The sequence below is a fragment of the Pan paniscus genome, chromosome 15 (genome assembly GCF_029289425.2).
Source record: "Pan paniscus chromosome 15, NHGRI_mPanPan1-v2.0_pri, whole genome shotgun sequence".
NCBI classification, from domain to species: Eukaryota; Metazoa; Chordata; class Mammalia; order Primates; family Hominidae; genus Pan; species Pan paniscus.
The window spans coordinates 42,067,743-42,087,492 of NC_073264.2; positions in this window are offsets into that span (position 1 = coordinate 42,067,743).

The window sequence follows — 19,750 nt, forward strand, 5'->3', positions numbered from 1 at the left end:
GGTGGAAGGGGAAGAAAACATTCTTTTTCACATGGCAGCAGGAAGAGAAGTGAGTACTGAGCAAAGGGGGAAACAACTTATAAAACCATCAGCTCTCATAAAACTCACTATCATGAGGACAGCATGGCAGAAACTGCCCCCATGATTCAATTATCTCCACTTGGTCCCTCTTACAACACATGGGAATTATGGGAACTACAGTTCAAGATGAGATCTGGGTGAGGACACAGACAAACCATATAAATCCTTTGATTTCACTTGCATCAGATCAGGATTAAAGGGTGACAAGTGATTAAATTCAACTCAAATGCTGAGAATTTAACCTGACTTCCAAGTTCTGCAGTGAAAGTTGAAACAACCAATCCACTCTATTATATTCCTTATTACAGTGAAACTCTTCTATAAAAGCAGCTACTTTATTGTGTATATCCTTGGTTTCTCTAGGGTTTTTTTTTTGAGACGGATTCTCGTTCTGTCGCCCAGGCTGGAGTGCTGTGGTGAGATCTCAGTTCACTGCAACTTTTGCCTCCCTTGCTTCAAGTGATTCTCCTGTCTCAGCCTCTTGAGTAGCTGGGGACTATAGGCACGCGCCACCGTGCCCTGTTATTTTTGTATTTTTAGTAGAGACGGGGTTTCACCATTTTGGTCAGGTTGGTCTTGAACTCCTGACCTCATGATTCACCCGCCTTGGCCTCCCAAAGTGCTGGGATTACAGGCATGAGCCACCACGCCTGGCCTAGGCTTTTTATTATCATTATTAATTTAAGTCACTCTTTTGTCATTTTATGCTATATATTATCAGTGTTCTCCTTACCCCAGGTAACCTGTCATTTATAGGGTACTTTAAACAATAATATATGTTATTGATATTCATAGACAAATTCTAAGCAAGGCTTGGGAACTCCTGGTGAAGAGGAGTAAATGTCTAAATAAGCATGTACGTGGTTTTACATGATCAATAATTTCATATTCTGATGGCAATCTGATTATTTTGATAAAATCTAATCAGATCTGAGAACCAATTTTAGATTCCCATTTTTCATGTCTGCCTCAAGATTGAACCTTGACTGATGCTTGAATTGTTAAGTGACTGAGATCCAGTAGAACATTTTTGGGATCCAGAGCCAAGAATCTGCTATAAGATTTTGAGTCACTGTCAGTAGTGCAATAGTTGAGAAAATTAGAAACAAAGTGGAGACTAAAGTCAGTCTTCAATTTACCCAATAACTCTGCATCTACTTGACCCCTTGTCTAACCTCAGGGATTCTGAAAGTAATGACCACTGTTTTATTTCCAAATCTTATGTAGGTTCCTTCTTTGGTCAGCTCTAACTAGAAACAATTCCAAGAATAACCAAGTTAACAATGGAATAATCTAGCATACAATAAATTAAAGAGTAACCTATTAACAATCATATAGTACTTTAAAACATTATCTTAAAGTGTGACTATAAGCATGATGGAAGTGAATGTAAGAGTGTTGAGGCTAGTAATTAAAGCGAACACGTGGTGTATGCATATGTGATGGATCTGCATGTTTTTATGGTAAAGAAAATGATATCTCTATTAATATTTGCTACCTATATCTATGAGGAAAAGAGAGAAACCTTTACTTTTAATATTTTTTTCTTTATAAACTTCTTTAAAATGTGAAAATCAGGGAGAAATGGGTGTCAACTTTAGTATTAAAAGTAAAAATATAAAAATATAAAGTTTAGTTTAACATGACATATACAATAAAATAAACTTTAGGGAGCATGTGTTTAAGGTTTTATTAGTAGGAAAATAATTCATTATTTTAATAACAACTTTATTAAGTCCAAATTCACATAAGATAAACTGAATACATTCACCATCTACAATTCAAATGTTTCCACCTTGTACTCTATCTTAAACAGTACTGAGTCTTTTCCTTAGAGTATGTTAGCTGTGGGTTTTCCATGTATGCCCTTTATCAAGTTGGGAAAGCTCCACTTTATTTCTAGTTTGATAAAAGTTTTTTTAAGTGAATAGTGTCTAAATTTTGTCAACTTCCTTTCTGTACCTCAAAATGACACTATTTTTTAATGACCATTTAGATAATATTCAAAATGTTAGTGATTTTCAAATGATAAGCTATTATTGTATTCCTGTGGTGTCTTACTTGTATAAAACATATTACCGTTTTTTTATAATACTGGACTCTAGACACCAGTATTTTGTGAATAATTCACATCCATGCTCATGAGGTATATATTTTTATCTTTGTTTAGATTTGATATCAATGTAATATTACCCTCATAAAATGAATTATAAGTATTCTATCTGCCCCTATTTTCTGAGATAATTTGTGTAAAATTGCTAGTATTTCTTTTTTGAATTTTTAAAATTTTAGATTCAATGAGTATATGTGCAGGTTGTTACATGGGTATACTGCATGATACTGAAGTTTGGGATACAGATGGTCCCATCACCCAGGTGGCATAGTATGCAATGGGTAGGTGGGAATTGGTGAAAATGCAACAGTGTAGAAGTATTGCCTTTTCTCCACAGATTCACCAGAATTTATTGTTTGTTTGGCTTTTTATTAATAGCCATTCTGACTGGTATGAGATCATATATCACTGTGCTTTTGATTTGCAATTCTCTGATGATTAATGATGATGAGCATTTTCTTATGTTTGTTGGCCACTTGTATGCCTTCTTTTGAGATGTGTCTGTTCATGTCCTTTGCCCATTTTTTGAATTGGATTGATTTTTGCTTGTTCATTTGTTTATGTTCCTTACAGATTTTGGACATTAGACCTTTGTCAGATGCATAGCTTGTAAATATTTTCTCCTATTCTGTATGCTGTCTGTTTACTCTGTTGGTAATTTCTTTGGGTGTGAAGAAGCTCTTTAGTTTAATTAGCTTCTTCACACCAAAAGAAATTACCAACAGAGTAAACAGACAGCCTACAGAATGGGAGAAATAGGTGAACAAGCTATTTTTCATCTTTCATTGCAAATGCTTTAGGGGACTTACCAAAAATTTTTTGCCAAAGCCAAGGTTGAGACAGCTATTTCCTAGGTGCTTCTTGGATATTTATAGTTTGAGGTTTTACATTTAAAACTTTAATTCACCTTGAGTAAATTTTTGTATATTGTAAGAGGCAGGGGTCCAGTTTCATTCTTCTGCATGTGGCTAGCCAGTGATCCCAGCACCATTTACTGAATAGAGAGTCCTTTACCTTTGCTTATTTTTGTCAGTATATGTCAAAGATCAGATGGTTGTAGGTGTGTGTTTTTTTCTGGGTGCTCTATTCTGTTCTATTGGTCTATGTGTCTGTTTTTTGTACTAGTATCATCCTGTTTCAGTTACTGAGGACTTATAGTATAGTTTGAAGTATAGGTAGTATGATGCCTCTGGCTTTGTTCTTTTTGCATAAAATTGCTTTGGCTATTCAAGCTCTCCTTTGTTTCCAAATGAATTTTAAGAGCGATTTTTCTAATTCGGTAAAAAATGACATTGGCATTTTGATAAAGGTAGTATTGATTCTATAAATTGCTTTGTGCAGTATGGCCATTTTAGCAATATTGATTCTTCCAATTGATGCAGGATATTTCCTTGAACCCCTCATGGGACTCATGACAGGGATGCCCAGTTTACTCATCCCACCCCACTTAACCCCTCAGGGAGGGAGCATGCAAGTGAACAAGCATGAGGACTGGAGCGAAAGAGCGTGGGAACTGGCCGGCCACTTTGGCATCAGCAGGAGCAAACTCTGCTCCCTCGAGTCCTGTGCTCTCCATCTCTCATGGACAGGAGTATGCAGGTGAGCGAGTGCAGGAACTGACGTCACCCTTAGCACCATTAGGAGCAAACTCCATGCTGTTCCCACTGCAGTGTCCAGGTGGGGGTTTCTATGACCCTAAGGCCCCAGAGGGCATGTCGCAATGCTCTCTTAGATCTGCTATCTACAGACAGTAGTGCATTATCAGCTCAGTGGCCCTTTGCTTCATTGCGTAGCATGACTGCCCTCTGCCAGTGAGGGCAAAGGGTCATTGTGACATCCTTTTTGGGTACCTGCACTTGGTGCATCCTGAATTCTTGTCCAGTGCCCAAGAGGAATGAGGTCACATGGACAAACTAAAGGATGGTGAATGTGAAGAATTTTATTGAATGTTGAAAGCAGCTCTCAGTAGAGAGGGGAGCTGGAAAAGGAGCAGGAAGGGCAGGTCACTCTCCCATGAAGTTAAGTCACCTCTTTGCCTCCCTCTTCCAATGTCAAGTTGCCTCTCTCCAGTGTACAGCCACTTCTTCTCTTTGCCGGCTGAGTCCAGGGTCTTCATAGGCACAGGATGGGGGTGGGGCGAGCCACAGGTAGTTTTGGAAAAGGCAACATTTGATTGGTAAAATAACATTATTCAGAAAAAAACAACTGGGAGAGAGCAGGCACATAGGGATGGAAGTTCTCATTTTGGGCCATGGGTTTCAGGCTTTTCGGCTTGAAGATGGAATTTTGCCCGGGACTCTCCCCTGTCTGCCTAGAATTTCTCTCCCTCCTGCCTCTATCATTCTATGGCATCAATGGGCATGGAATATTTTCTCATATATTTGTGTCATATCTGATTTCCTTCAGCAATGCTTTGTAGTTCTCCTTGCAGAAATCTTTAACCTACTTGGTTAGATATATTCCTAGGTATTTCATTTTTATTGTGTCTATTGAAAATGGGATTGTATTCTTGATTTGGCTCTAAGCTAAAGTGTTATTGGTGTATAGAAAAATTACTGATTTTGTTCATTGATTTTGCTCTAAAATTTTACTGAAGTCATTTATCAGTTCCAGGATCTTTTAGATGGAGTCCTCAGGGGATTCTACGTATAGAATTAGGCCATTAGGCAAGAGAGATAGTTTGTCTTCTTTTCCTATTTGAGTGCCTTTTCTTTCTTTCTCTTGCCTGGTTGCTCTGGCTAGCAATTCCATTTAGTTGACTAGAAGTGGTGAGTGAACTGGATAAATAAATATTTTTGTAATTTTCCTGACTACAAATACAGGTAGTTCCCAATTTATAATAGTATTGTGTTTATAATATTGTCATCACATTGCATAAGAAATATTTTTATTGTCCTGTTAACAAATTTTACTTACTCTCCTAAAATTGTGTTTAGTCTTCAACAACTCCTGGTTCTTTAAAAAATCTCTTCTGTTGATTTTTATGATGCAACAATGTCCTGTGGGTTTTTTTTTGTTTTTTTTTTTCTCCCTCTTGATTCTCCATATTAGCCTAGTTCTCTCTCTGCAAGAGAGAGAACTAAATCTCACTGCAAGATTTAGTGTCTAAATCTTGGAGTGCTCTATTTTGGGACCTCTTCTGATTCTACACTTTAAGCACAGAATCATATATCCAAATGTCTATTTATCATGAATGCTTGTGAATTTAACCTATACATATTTTTTTCAAGTTAATTCACTTCTCTTTCTCTCCACTACCACCATTCTGATTCAATCCACTGTTATCTCTGAAACTTATTGCTTCAGTTTCTAGTCTCCCACATTCACTGATGCCTTCTGCTAATGCATTATAAAGCTAAACTCTAATATCAGGATTAGTAACCTAAATATGAAGCACCAAAGCATAGGATCATAAGAATGAAAGTAGAATACGAGGCAGGAAGCAAAATAGAGTTTCCCATACTATTCTGGTATTAGAGCCACTCCTAAGCATACTTTTGGTTAAGCTTAAATTTATCATTTAGAATTTAATCATTAGATTATATGGCAAGAGACAGAACATAATTTAAGTTAGAATCACAGTAACTGTATAGTTATATTAAGGATAGAGGCTTAAAAATCTCTAAGACACGGATGCATTTGCATTTCACAAAGGAATTAGTAAACTATGCTTGTGTGTGTGTGTGTATGTCTGGCTATGTCATTTATGCCCTCCTTGAAGATTACATTGCTTTTTTTGTTAATCATAATGAGAGCTGGATAAGCTTCATAATATAATCCATGAAAACATGTTTCCACAACTCTTCATACATCTCCTTAGTCTTACCACTGGGAAATTTGATTTACGTCTGCTCTACAGAAATTTGTCTCAGTTAATTTTTAAAGAAAAATGAATATGATAAATAATAAGATCTAAATAGAGTGAAATATTTCAGGTCATAGAAGTTGATATAAATAGACTGAATTACAATTAAATATGTGTTTTTTATTACAAAGTAGAGGTTGTAATAATTTAGTTTAAGTGCAGCAAGTTTTTAATTCACTCCAAGCTTCTAAAAAATGAGTTTAATTTTTTTAGACTGTATCATTTGAAGTATAGACTCCAAAACAATACTATGTTATTATCCCTACCCTATTCAGTTTAATATAATATTGTTTTGGAGGATAATATCAATTTCTATTTCATATGCTATAAAAGGAAATTACAAACTATTGAATATCTAGGAGCATTTGATGAATTTTATGATGAAAAGATTTAAAAATATATGATAAAATGCAGATATTTTTGTTCTGGGTTTTTGTTTTGTTTTTGTTTCTTTTTATTTTTTTCTGTAGGGCTCAGGGTGTCTGCAGCATAGACTTTTTTACATATTTAAATGTGCTAAGAAAAAATAACTTGAATTATTGTCTCTTGATTGAGCAGTAGATCATTAGAGCCATAAAAATTTGTTTAAGAAACAATGGTAAAATGTGAATCATAACTACATTATTAATGTTTCCACATGGGTAGAAATACAGATACCACATAAGACCTTAAAAATTTGTTAGTCGTAAATGTCAATAAATAAACTGAAATCACTGAGAACTACAAATACCTCACTGACCTTACTAGGAAAAGAATCAGAATACACATTTATTTAACACTCATTAGAACCATTTTTATTTGTTCTGGTACTGTTTAGTGCAAACCTAATTGTTCCTACTGCCTTGACATTTTTACTACTTTGTATGCCTCATCAGTTTAAAACATTTACTTCTGTGACTGGTGAACCATTGAGCAAATTGGTTCGTGAGATCAATATTCTTGTTCTAAAGAGGAAGAAGTCATGGCTTACATACACAGGTGTCTGGTAATGTTTATTCACTGAAAGCAGTTCATTTTCTACTGTTGATAGTTGGCAAAGTGACACTCCACTTTAGGTCTTTAATCATTTATACCATTTCCTAAGAAAGCTACAACTTAAAAAAAGAAAGAAAGCTCAATATACTATCAAATAAAAATGTCCAATCAGTCAACAGAGACACTCACTTCACAGCAATCAGCAACAGCTGTATCCCAATTAAGGCTGTGATTTTGCAGGTGCTCACAGAAGACTATTTCAAAATAAATCCACTTATTTAAAGTGTTTGGAAGCTTTATAAAGTCTTTATAGATAAGTTCAGCCAAAAAAAATTGGTTGAGGTTTTCAAACAACTTATTTATAAATGTCAAGATTCTTAGGTAAAAGAAAAGTAGGAGATCAAAACAAGAAGTCTTTCAAAAATATTCTCTTATTATCTATAAAGATAGACAAGGAAGGAGAGTTTGAACAGCATCACATATATTTGGTGGAAACAGATGCTATCCTATTCAATATATTTCTCAACTGCTTATGGGAAAGTATTCATTTGTGATTATATAGTTCAATCTATGTGTTATGCCATAGTATATATACATTTAATGTTGTTCCTCTTGAATATTTTAAAATAAATTTTAATAAATATAATTTAAATATAAATGCAAAAACAGTAATTTAAAATTTTACTTTGCATAAAAATGGAAGGAAAATTATAAATTCAAATTCCTTTATACTACTTCTAGAGATTCTGATTTTGTAAGCATAGTGTTAACTTTGCCAAGTAATGTATACCTTTTTCAAGCAAGTTTAGTAATTCTAATATAGATAGCCCACTCAGATATCAATTTGAGGAAACCTGCTCTAAATGTGTGCAAATAAAAGTAGTCAGAGCTTTTACATTTCTTTCTTACATTTGTATTTTAAAAAGGATGATTTCCAAGCAAAGACATACTTATTTACCTACATACTCCAAGTGGTTTTTGTGAATGAATAGCTTTTGTCTTTCTGAATCCACTTATCTGTATTAATGATGTGTTTGTTATTAAACAAATTTCATCATGAATGTTTACTTACCTATGGCAATAAAAACCTGTAAAGTGTAATTATTTAATGTTTGCCTGATGTTTTGAATGTTATGTATTTTGTGTAAGAGTTAAGTATTATTGTACTTATTAAACACTGGGGTTGGTAACATTTGATCACAGCTTATGACATAATTCCCCTAGGATATAATAAATTGTCTGAATTTAACACATCTCTCAGGATGACAAAATGTAATGGTCTTTCAGACAAGAGTTTTAGTTGTCCTACTACTTTTTCAGTGGTATTCAGATAAATTTTAAATGAGCTTGATGAAAAATCAGAGGAGTAGCAGTTGGGCTGACAGCTGATGTGTCAACAGAAGTGATGAAAGACAGAAGACAATAGAATTATTTTATTAAAGTGCTTAGAGAAAATAACTGCCAATCTAGAGGTCACTACCTAAAGAAGAGTTCATCAAGAATAAAGGTTAGGAACAAGAAATCTCAGCTTTTTCAGGTGGAAATGTAAATCACTATAGCTATTTACTTATTTTTATTAAATACATTTTAATTGAAATATAATTTTTTGAAGTGTAAAGTGCACCAATTGTAGTATAAAGCCTGATGACATTTTACAAACACATCTGTATTAGTCTCTTCTCATGCTGCTAATAAAGACATACCTGAGACTGCATAATTTATAAAGGAAAGATTTAATTAACTGACAGTTTAGCATGGCTTGGGGAGGCCTCAGGAAACCTGCAATCATGGCGGAAGGGGAAGCAAGCATGTCCTTCTTCACATGGCAGCAGCAAAAGGAAGTGCAGAGCAAAGTGGGGAAAAAGCCCTTTATAAAACTATCAGATCTCATGAGAACTCACTCACTATCACAAGAACAGCATGGAGGTAACTTGTCCCGCCCCATAATTTAATTACTTCCTACCAGGTCCCTCCCACAACACATGGGAATTATAGGAACTATGATTCAAGATGAGATTTGAGTGGGGCCCAGCCAAACCATATCAACATCTATGTAAGCAAAATCCAGATGAAGGTCTATAATATATTCAGTACCTCAGAATCCTTCTTCATACCCTCTCCTGTTTATTACCTTCCTTGTAGGTAGCTGTTTTTGTGACTTTGAGCACTTTGATCTTAGATTAGATTTCCTTGCTCTTGAAATTTATAGAAATGAAATCATACATTATTCATTCTTTCATTAAGCATTTTCTTTTTCTGATGAGATTCATTCATGTATTGTATGTAGTAGACAATTCATTATTTTTTACTCTTTTGTAGTGTTCCTTTTTACCAATAATCCTACAACTTACCTATCCTACAATTCTATTACTGTTGATCGCCACTTTGGTTACTTCCAGATCAGGATTATGAATAATGTTACGTGCTACTTTTATATGCCATTTATCTGACTGTCTCATAGGAGTGGACTTCCTAGGTTAATAGCATAAGCATTTTGATATGACATTTTTGTTATTAGTCAATTTGAAATATCTTCTAGTGTACAGTGTGATTAATAATTTATATTTTTATTTCTCTTAAAATAACTCCTAAATTATTTAAAATTTTAAAGTATATTGCTTCATTTCAAAACATTCATGATTTCAAATTATCTTTCTGTTATTGATTTCCACTGTGTATGGAAAGCATAATCAATACTATATCTAGTCTCTGAACATTTTTGAGACTTGCTTCATAGGCCATCATATGACATCCTCTGATAAGTGTCACATGTGTACCTAAAAAGAATGTATATTTTTATGGTTGATGAGGTAATGTGTATATGTGTGTATTTATTTATATACATATTCAAATCTATAATTTACTAAATTTTAAGGTGTGTTCTTCAGTTACTGTAAGAGTTGTATCAAAATCTTTCATTATTATATATATTTGTTTATTTCATTTTTAGTCATGTCATATTTTACTTTATGTATTATGAAACTACATTATATTTTACTGTTGGATTGACATATTAACATTATGAAATGACATATCCTTCTTTGTTTTAGTACATTTCTATCTTGAAATTCTAATTCATCTGATATAATTTTTAATCTTTTAGTAATCAACACTTATGTATTCTTAAATTTGATGTATCTTACAAGTAGTTCAGTGTTCTGTTAAATTTTTGTGTCAATATACGTTTATTGCTAGAATATTTAATCCACTTTATTTTTAATGTAATTATGGGTATATTTTTCTTCAAATTGAACCTTTCAGATTTGTTTTTCCTTTATATTATCTGTTCCTAGTTTCTTATTTTTTCATTATATTTTTATAATTAAATGATATTTGGTAATATTTAGTATTTTCCCTTTAAAATTTATTTTAATACATGTGTTTATTATTTGCCACATGAAATATGATGCTGATCTTTAATATTATGTATTAAAGTATCAATAGTTGAATTAACATCTGCCTATAACTTTTGTCTCTAAACTATACAAGAAACTTGTACATATTTTTATTATCTTCTGCCTTTGTAGTTATCATAAAATTTAGTTTTATGTATTTTAAATCTTGCATGCCATTTTTTCATGCCTTGAAAATGTTTTCATATATTTCAAATATCACAATAATTATTTTCAATAATCAATATTGTTTTAGATCTAATTTCACATACACACAGCTTTCTGTGCTCTGCATTAACTACAGAATTATTCTCCATCCATCTGGTATCATTTTCATTGACTCTGAAAAACAATCCTTTTGGTATTTTTTTGATGTGACTCTCTACAATTGATTTTTTTTAGTATTTTTTAAATACTGTCTTCTTTCCCACTTTTCTGTGAAAGATATTTCCTTTGTATATACAATTTCCTATGATACTTATTTTTCTTCTGCATTTTAAATATCTTGCCTCATGGTTTCCTCAGTTACATATGCTTGAAAGTCAGCTTTAAGTCTTGTTTTACTTCTTTAAAGTGAGGGCATATTTCCCTCTGGCTTTCTTAAACATAGTCTGTCTTTCATTTTCAGCAATTTTATTATAATTTTAGGTGCTTGTTTCCTTTTGTTTTTGACCATTTTTGTAGTTCAGAAAGCTTCTTGGATCCATAGATTTTTTTTTTTAATTTTTGAAATTCTTGGATAGATTTTATTCAATTCAGCTGCCTCGTACTTTTTCTCCTTGCCATTTGAAACTATCAGTGTGTGTGTGTGTCTGTGTGTGTGTGTGTGTGTGTGTGTGTAAAGTTATATATCCCTTTAGGAGGAGATATATAATTTAATGTTTATATCCTCAGGATTTAACATTTGGGCACATAGCTATTGAATTCAAATATTGAAAGTATTTTTTTTGCAATTTTTAACACTTAAATGGCATGATGATGATTTCCCTGTATACTTTATTTGGTTATTTAAAAGGAATTGCATACAAGTACATGTAATTTAGCCCTTCAGCAAATGATAATGCAATATTGTATTTTTTGATATCATTTATAAAATACAACCAAGATTACTACCATGCTTACAAATACTTTATTGGCTTTTGCAGACAAAAAATTCATATTTACACAATATTTAGATTATACTCGGGTAGTCTATTTTGAAAATAATTGTATGTCTTTTAGTAGATTTTCTCTTAATATTTAAATACCTTTAATGACTCTCACTGTCAAACGTCTGCCCTAGAGAAATTAGAACAGATGGCAACTCCAAGTAATGAAATGAACTATTGGCTACCAGAGTACCATTATTGTTAAAGATGCCCTATACAACTTGAAATTTGGCAGTAATCCAAAGGACTTCCAGCAAGTCTTGATATTTTGGAGATTTATCAGAAACTTTCTATATTATCCAATAAATCTTAGTGTAATGTAAGAGCTACATAGAGGAGCAGCTGACATGACACAGTATTTTAACAACACTTACTGAAAGATAAATATTTTCTATCTCTCTGCTAATGTGTTTCTGAAAGACTAAATGTAGATACGCATATTTTTGTGGCAAAATCATAAGTATACTATTGATTTCAAGAGGAGAGAATATCAACAGAAATAACAATAACAGGAAATAATGTGTTTCAATATAGAAAAACATCTTATCACTGGTTCAGAAGCATGTATATACTTACAAGGGAAAATAATCAGAAAGGAATAACACAAGTAGGTAGACTGTAAAGAGGAAATTGAGCCAAATATTTGTGCCAGAAAAAGCCATGCCTTACATTCATTATAAATATATATTACAGATGAGCTTATTTTTTAATACTGAAAAGTTGCAGATTTTCAAAGTTTTATTTTTCTAATATGTCAGCCCCCATGAAAGGATTATAGTTTTGTTCTGTGATTTTTCTAAAAATTAATTTTACATAATATTCTATTTTCTGGGTTTTAGAACATTTTATTGTTCTGAAATAAATTGATTAAAAAACACCAATTCACTTACAATAACATTATGACTTTGATAAACATCATTACAAAAAATTATTTTCAATTCCAAACATTTTGAATTTATCTGACACTTAATTTTTAAATCCTTTATTTACTAGCAATGTCTTTTCTGAGCTCCTTAAATATATGCATAAAGTTAGTGTAATGGATATGAATGGTTACAATAACAATATTGATAACAATAAAGAGTAGGATAATAAAAGTGACTAAGTTGGAGCTTTTATAATTTAGCAGAAATTTGAGAATACAATTAAATAATTCATTAAAAATATTTAGCATTGTGCCTAACAGAGTAAGCACTCAATATGTTATGTTATTGTTTTTAGGACAATATATTACTTTTAAAAACTTTAATATCTCTTTTTTGTTGTTGTTCAACATAATTACCTTGGCAAAAAAAAAACAAGAAGGATATAATGTAAGATGGCTTTAAACATTTACTTAATTAAAATAAAACATATATTATTTAATACTTTATATTTTAAAAAGTATTTTTATACTAAACACTATCCATGGTTATAGATAATTCATTTCTGTTTTTTTTTTTCTACTAAGACAAAACTTTGAATCTTTTCATCAAAATTGACCAGTTATGTGACCTTATGGAAATTGTGATCTTCTGTTTCTTGAGCTGTGTCTTTAACATATTTGCTATTTAAATAACAATATGATAGAATTTTTCCATGTTTTTATTTCAATAATTTTGTTTTATTTCCAACAATAGACATTTTAAATTAAAATTATTTTTCAAAGTTCGTGAAGAATTTTATAATTTATTTGTATATATCTGAATTGTTTTTTCAAAAGAATCATGTTACCATACAGTTCCACCAATAATATACAAGAACATTTATTTCATTGAATTATAATGGAATTTAGGTTTTTATTTGTTATTAATTTTTCTCCTTTGATGAACAAAAGTTTTTTAAAACCTGTTTTTCATGTATATTCCATTATTAAGAAAGTTTAAAATATTCCCATAAAGTTGTGGTATTTTTGTCTTTTTGTGAAAATTATCTATATAATATGTATTCATTTTGAATGAATATATCTTTCTACAAGTATAATTTTATGCATCCCACCAGTATTGATTAGCATCTATTTTATGTAGAATGCACTATTTTATGAGTTGTAAATAAAGCAGTGCACAAAATAGATATAAATGTCTACCCACGTAGAACATATAAACAATACATAAACTGAACTAGCAGAGTGTTAGTTATGTTAGATGTTATTAAGTTCTGTGGAACATAAAGCTTTGTTAAGGAAACCTTGCCTCAGAAGGTGATTTTAAATATAAGAGAATGAGCCATGCAGTTATCCAGGGAAATAAATTTCTGGACAGACTTGAAAGCATGTGCAAATAACCTTAGTTAGTGTAACATATGGGGAGTGAGAATTCCAATGAATTGGAGTTGCACGAATGAAGTCTACAGCAAAAAGAAATGAGATCAGAGAAATAATGTGTGAATAAGCATTGTAGTTACCCCATCTAGGAGGGATAGGTGTCATACTCAAATTTTGGTTCAGATATTAAACTAATGATTACACACACACACACACACACACACAAAACAGGTATGAACTCGTTGTTCACATAGCATAGTTTTTGGGGGAGAGCAGGGAATATTCCCAATGGGGTCTGAAAATGGCTTGTAGGAGGAAAATGCAACTGCCTCGGGTTTTATAGTGATTAAGGGGTGAGGTTGGGGCAAGTGTTCCTGTGCACTTGAAAGTAGTGTTTGCATGGTTTTAACATTTTGCCAGTGCCAGAGAGAGAACATGTGTCTTATCCACTTGCCTAAAAGTGGAACAAGTGGGTAAGAAGGAGGAGTGGGGATTGAAGTTTGTCAGCAGTCAAATATCAAAAATGAAGTCAAACTATATATAACATCAGACCACATTGGTTATCAATAATAGTTATAAGGGAAGCCATTTGTAGGTATTGAGCAAGCAGAGCATGATATAATCTGATTTAGCTCTACCTGAAACACTGTGAGCCTTGTGTTGAGAACTGAAAGAAAGTGAGTAAAGGAAGATGCATGGAACCCAGAAATAGGCTCTTGCTTTAATCTTGTGAAAGATGGTAGCGACTCATTACAAGAAGTTTGCAGTTAGAGATGTTGGAAAGAAACTGGGTTAAGAGACTTGATTATTTTGAAATTAGAAATATCAGGATTTGTTGATGAAATGGATATGCTATTAGAAAGAAAAAAGTTTGGGTCTGAAAACTTTGAAGAAGAGTTTGGGATCAACAGATAGAGGGTATGCTCGGACAGAAAAATGTTTAAGGAAAGGTAAATAAAAAAGCTCCATTTGCCTCCCAACTCAGTTAAGAGATAGGATATATAAATCTGGAGGTTAGAGCTAAGGTGGGTTAGATATATACAACTGAAATATATTAGTGAAGAGATAACATTCAAAGCCATGGAATTGCATGAGAACCTTGGTAATGACTGGAAATAGGGTGGAAATGTAGTACAAGGTCTCATCTTAGGGGCACTCCAAAGTTCAAAGTTCGGAGAGATACTTATGAATCAGCAAAGTAGTTGACTGAGAAGAAGGAGCAGTGTTAGAAGCCAAGAAGGAGTGTTAGAAGCAAAGAATTTTCTATCTAGGGAGAGAAATTGGGTCATAGAAGTAATGATTAACTTTATTATAGTAGGTTAAGTCAAACAAGGACAGAGAATTGATGAGCTTGACAAGAATGGTTTCTGGCACAAATATTTGGTTCAATTTCCTCTTTAGATTCTACCTACTTGTGTTATTCCTTTCTTATTTTTTTCCCTTGTAGGTATATGCATCCTCTGAACCACAGCCTGAGCTGCACTTTGATCCCTTTAAGCCATGGCTGGAGTAGCTGTGACGCAGGTCACCATGTCCCTTGGCTGCACAAAGCAGGGGGGATATAGACCTGGTCCAGCAAACAATTTTCCCCTTCTAGGCCTCTGGGCCTGTGATGGAAGGTGCTGCTGTGAAGGTCTTTGACGTGCCTTGGAGACATTTTTTCCATTGTCTTGGTGATTAACATTTGACTCCTTGTTACTTATGCAAATTTCTGGAGGAGGCTTGAATTTCTTTCCAAAGAATGAGTTTTTCTTTTCTGTTGCATCGTCAGGCTACGAATGTTCCAAATTTTTATGCTCTGCTTTCTCTTGAATGCCTTGCTGCTCAGAAATTTCTTCTGCCAGATACCCTAAATCATCTCTCTCAAGTTCAAAGTTCCAAAGATCTCTAGGACAGGAGCAAAATGCCACCAGTCTCTCTGCTAAAGCATAACAAGAGTCACCTTTGCTCCAGTTCCCAACAAGTTCCTTATCTCCATCAGAGAGCACCTTAGCCTGGACTTCATTGTTCATATCACTATGAGTATTTTGGTCAAAGCCATTCAGCAAGTCTCTATGAAGTTCCAAACTTTCCCGCATCTTCCTGTTTTCTGTGTCCTCCAAGTCTCTAGGAAGCTCCAAACTTTCCCACATTTCCCTATCTTTTTCTAAGCCCTCCAAACTGTTCCAACCTCTGCCTGTTACCCAGTTCCAAAGGTGCTTCCAGATTTTTTGGGTATCGTGAGAGCAGTACCCCACTCTACAGGTAGCAATTTACTGCATTAGTCTGTTCTCATGCTGCTAATAAAGACATACCTGAGTCTGTGTAATTTATAAAGAAAATATGTTTAATTGACTCACAGTTCATCAGGGCTGGGTAGGCCTCAAGAAACTTACAATCATGGCAGAAGGGCCAGCAAACATATCCTTCTTCACATGGTGGCAGCACGGAGAAATGCAGGACAAAGTGGGGGAAAGTCCCTTATAAAACCATCAGATCTTGTGAGAACTCACTATCACAAGAACAGCGTGGAAAAAACCCACCCCATGATTGAATTACCTCCCACCAGGTCCCTTCCATGACATGTGGGGATAAGGAGCGCTACAATTAAAGATGATATTTGGGTGGGGACACAGCCAAACCATATTACAGGATTTGTTTCTTTTTCAAACAGCTAAGGGCAAGCTAGAGAAAAGATAGAAAGTTAGACATATATTGAAGGGAATAACTGAAATAATTAATCGTGTTATTTAAGGTGGATTGAAGGAAAATGGGAATGTGTGGTAAGTGGAGTACAGTCACAGGATAGAAAAGATCTAAGACCCCATTGATGTCCAGGAGTTGTGTTCAGTACATGACAGAGAATTGAAAGGAGATCATTGAGTGCTTGACATTATCTGTTACCAACAGTTTTAAGGTATGTGTATGTAAATAAATATTTTAGGCAGAGTGAAGGACAAAAATAGTTTTAGTGGATGTTAAATGACTAAAGTGGGTTCAAGAGCAAGTAGGAGTATAAAATTGGAAACTGCAAGTATAAACAACTGTTTCAAGAAAAATATTCTAAAGGGAAGGAAAGAGAAGATCATAGGAAGACAGAAAGTCAATGATATAAAAAACCTCTTTCCATTACTGCCATCTTCAAAGTAGTTGCATTTTGAATTTGAACACTTATTACAGTTCTAAAAAAAACACATTTTATAAATGAAGACATAAGTAATGGAATTTTTCTGCTAATTATATTTGTGGCTATAAAGAAGGGCAATCTGCCAGGTGTGGTGGCTCACACCTATAATCTCAGTAATTTAAGAGGCCATGGTGGGAACATCACTTGAGGTGCAGTTCAAGACCAGCCTGTGTAACATAATGAGACCTCATCTTTACAAAAATTCTAAACAATTTTCCAGGCATGGTGGAGCATGTATTTACTCCCAGATAATTGGGGCGATAGGGTAACAGAATTGCTTGAGCCCAGGAGTTTGAGGATGCAGTGAGTTAGTTCACACCACTGCACTTCAGCCTGGGCAACAGAGTGAGACTCTCCAAAAAAAAAAAAAAAAAAAAAAAAAAGAAAAGAAAAGAAAAAGGGCAATCATCAGAATAAATACCTTCTAGTAGATTATTATTAAAATTTCATCATGATGTGCATAATTTAATAGTATCAGGAAATCTAGCAGGACACATTGGCTCACACCTATAATCCAAGTACTTTGGAAGGCCAGGGCATGAGAATTTCATGAGTCCAGGAGTTCAAGACCAGCCTCAGCAACATAGTGATAACTCGTCTTTAGAAAAAATTAAAAAGGAAAATTAGGTGAGCATGGTGGTGCCTGCCTGTAGTCCCTGATATTCAGGAGTCTGAGGCAGGAGGATCCCTTGAGTGTAAGAGCTCAAGACTGTAGTGAGCCATGATTGCACCAATGCACTTCAGCCTGGGTGACAGAGTCAGACCCTGTCTCAGGAAAAAACATCTTTATATAAGTTAAGGGCTATTTTTGTCCTAACCAAAGGAGTCCATTGGAGTCAATATTTTTTAAATAAGAAAAAATATGAAAAGGGGGAAAAAAACTCTTCTATGTTTTTCTTGGATATAGTATCCTTTTTTAGTCTATTTTAATTGTAGTGTTAATATTTAGCTTACTTGAATAATATGATACTTGTCGAATGGAAAGTATGATCTGTCTGAATATTCTTAGGGTTTTGAAGTGTGTGCAAGAATAATGTTAGAGTACTAAATTTAACATTCGGGAAGAGTCACTCTGCTTCAATACAGATTATTTTATCTCTAGGTGTTTAAAGATTTTTCAATTTCAAAATTACCAATATCCTTTGTAAAATTAGTAATTGTCCATAGCTATAATTATGTACCTATCAACTGGTTCATGCACTTGGAAATATACAAATTAATTCAATTTCTGTTTAACGTTAATAAAACTAAATTATGATATACATAGGCACACATAAATTTTTGTTATGATTTGCAATTTGTAAAATAATATCTACAATCAGTATTATTTTCCAAATGTCATCTTTTAAGTAAAATCTAACACAACTTCAACATTTTTCTTCTTTTGGACTCTTTCATGGAGTTTTATGCTATTATTAATTTTCACACCTAAGTGACCTATTTATAATTTTATTTGTAAAAATATTATTTTAATTGATTAAATTAAGATTTTTTCACTTTTAGAAAAAGTGAAAAAGTAGAGGTTTATTTTCATTATTTTACTTTTCCTTCTAGCTAAATAATTTAATTCCTTTTCCTTCTAGCTAAATAATTAAAATGTAAAAAGATATTTGTACATCTTTTCTCTTCTTATAAGAGAAAAACCTAGTAAAATAAATTTCATCCTCAATTTAAAAATTACACTGTAAGAACTCATATATTAGCAGCTGAAGCCATAGTATGAACAGAAGACACTCTGAAATAAAGTATTGAAATATCAGGATTTGGCTCTTTAACTGATTGTATTAGTTCATTTTCATGCTGCTGATAAAGACATACTAGAGACTGGGAAGAAAAAGAGGTTTAATTGGACTTACATTTCCACATGGCTGAGGCGGCCTCATAATCATGGCGTGAGGTGAAAGGCACTTCTTACACAGTGGCAGGAAGAGAAAATGAGAAAGATGCAAAAGCGGAAACCCCTAATACAACCATCAGATCTCGAGAGACTTATTCACTACCATAAGAACAGTATGGGGAAAGCTGCCCACATGATTCAAATTATCTCCCACTGGGTCCATCCCACAACACATGGGAATTATGGGAGTACAATTCAAGATGAAATTTGGGTGGAGACACAGAGCCAAACCATATCATTCCACCCCTGGACCCTCCAAGTTTCATGTCCTCACAGTTCAAAACCAATTATGCCTTCCCAACAGTCCCCCAAAGTCTTAACTCATTTCAGCATTAACCCAAAAGTCCACAGGCCAAAGTTTCATCAGAGACAAGGCAAGTCCCTTCCACCTGTGAGCCTGTAAAATCAAAAGCAAGGTAGTTACTTCCTAGATACAATGGGGGTACAGGTATTGGGTAAATACAGCTGTTCCAAATGGGAGACATTGGCCAAAAAAAGAGGTTACAGGCCCCATGTGAGTCTGAAATCCAGTGGGGCGGTCAAATTTTAAGCTCCAAAATGATCATCTTAGACTCCATGTCTCACACCCAGGTCATGCTGATGCAAGATGTGGGTTCCCCTGGTTTTGGGCAGCTCTGCCTCTGTGGCTTTTCAGGGTACAGCCTTCCTCCCAATTGCTTTCACCGTCTGGCATTGAGTGTCTGTGGCTTTTCCAGGTGCACGGTGCAAGCTGTAGGTGGATCTACCATTCCGGGGTCTGGAGGATGGTGGCCTCTCCTCACAGCTCCACTAGGCAGTGCCCTGGTAGGGACTCTGTGTGGGTGCTCTAACCCCACATTTCCCTTCTGCAGTGCCGTAGGAGAGGTTCTCC